Genomic DNA, 2,414 nt, shown 5'->3' with positions numbered 1-2,414 from the left:
TGACTCGATTAACGTGGACCCCGACTTAAACAAGTTGAAAAACGTATTCAGGTGTTACTACATAGTGGTTAATTATACGGAATATGTACTGTGCTGTGCAATCTACTAAAAGTTTCAATCAATCAAAAAGGATAGCAATAGCAAGATGGCGGAGGCCGGTCAGTCTGTGGGCCTGAGAAGATCATGAAGAAGACGGCGTCACATGTTTATAAAATAATACTTTCTAGGCACAGTTCAAATAGGGTATATACTAAAAGATTTTACCGAAGTAAAAATGGGAAAAATAAGGACAAACTATATTATTATTATTATATATGTACTCTTCCTAAAAATAAAGAAATACTATTTATTTATTTAATCCATCAATCAATTTCTACCGCTTGTCCCGTTCGGGGTCGCGGAGGTGCTGGAGCCTATCTCAGCTGCATTCCGGCGGAAGGCAGCTTACACCCTGGACAAGTCGTAACTTCATCCATACTTGGGTTAACCCTCCCGGATTTACTCCCGAAATTCAGCGCCTCTCCCGAAAACCTCCCGGAAGAAATTTTCTCCCGAAATTCAGCTGGAGCTGGAGGCCACGCCCCCTCCAGCTCAAACATGCACAGTTCGAAGCTTGAAAAGGAGGATTGCAGGTGTATCTGATGGCATTTAAAGTCATTTTTAAAAACAACTGCTAATTCTCCTCCTGTTCGACCGGACGACCGCGGAGAATTAAAGTAGGAACACTCCGGAGGCAGAAGTTCATTAAGAGGGGCGGACTCACCGGCTCTCAGCCATGTTTCCGTCACACAGAGGAAGTCAAGTCCGCCGCCCGCGGGAAGTGAAGAAATCCTTCAGGATAAACGTTTTGTTTGTCAAAGATCTTGCGTTCACAAGACCGAACCTGGCAGGGGCCAGCACTTCCAAGGGCGCACAGAGCTGACAGCGAGAGACGGCAGGGCAAAGCACATTCTGGCGCCATCTTCTGGAAACTCGGAAGTGACGTTACTCAAATAGTGAAAGGTAAGTGTTGTTTTTTTTAGTACCCAGCAAGCATAGTACAGTTAGTAGAACAACTGTGTTTTTATTACTGTGTATTTGATAGGTGCCGTCTGAAATTCAACTATTACATTTATTCATATATATATAATAAAATAAATATGTATAGCTGGCAGAGGGGTTAGTGCGTCTGCCTCACAATACGAAGGTCCTGCAGTCCTGGGTTCAAATCCAGGCTCGGGATCTTTCTGTGTGGAGTTTGCATGTTCTCCCCGTGAATGCGTGGGTTCCCTCCGGGTACTCCGGCTTCCTCCCACTTCCAAAGACATGCACCTGGGGATAGGTTGATTGGCAACACTAAATTGGCCCTAGTGTGTGAATGTGAGTGTGAATGTTGTCTGTCTATCTGTGTTGGCCCTGCGATGAGGTGGTGACTTGTCCAGGGTGTACCCCACCTTCCGCCCGATTGTAGCTGAGATAGGCGCCAGTGCCTCCCGCGACCCCAAAAGGGAATAAGCGGTAGAAAATGGATGGATGGATGGATGGATGTATAGCTGGAATTCACTGAAAGTTAGGTATTTCATACATATATATATATATATATATATATATATATATATATATATATATATATATATATATATATATATATAATAATTAAAGCCAGTATAAAAATATTGGCTGTAAATATACTCTCCTCTTAACCACGCCCCCCGCCCCAACCACGCCCCCAAACCACGCCTCCGCCCCACCCCTCGCCTATTGAAATCGGAGGTCTCAAGGTTGTCAAGTATGACCTCATCACAGATAGACAGACAACATTCACACACTAGGGCCAATTTAGTGTTGCCAATTAACCTATCCCCAGGTCCATGTCTGTGGAGGTGGAAGGAAGCCTTTAAAAAAATTCCAGACAAAAATGATATTGGTTGACAAATGTTTGTTTTGTAATTATAAATAAAATGTCAATTGTTTATTTTAGGAAATATGTCACATTTATTTTGTACACCAAAATTATAGGGAGCTCCCCATTCACTTTAGCAGCTATTAGCATTTTCAGCATGGAAAACCGCAAGCTAGAAAGGTAAATAATATGTTTCCGTTGCGGGGAAAGGTGTTCAAACATCAAAATAGAATATTTAAAAGTATAAGCATCGTTCTCTCAACGGATTAATGATTTAGAATGACTAGTTAAAACTTGGAAAATATCAACATATAGAAAAAAATAGATTTTAATCAATAACCCCAGTTAGTTATAATGATACTAGGCTCTTTTATTTTCTTTTGACTCTGTTATTTTGCTGTCATTTTTAACAGATGTTTGTTTTGATTTTAATCCCATCCATCTATCCATTTTCTACCGCTTATTCCCTTTTGGGGTCGCGGGGGGCGCTGGCGCCTATCTTGATTTTAATCATTTTTGTTTAAATGTGTTT

This window comes from Nerophis ophidion, linkage group LG13 (assembly GCF_033978795.1).
Source record: "Nerophis ophidion isolate RoL-2023_Sa linkage group LG13, RoL_Noph_v1.0, whole genome shotgun sequence".
Lineage (NCBI taxonomy): Eukaryota > Metazoa > Chordata > Actinopteri > Syngnathiformes > Syngnathidae > Nerophis > Nerophis ophidion.
Note: the sequence above shows the minus strand (reverse complement) of the source record.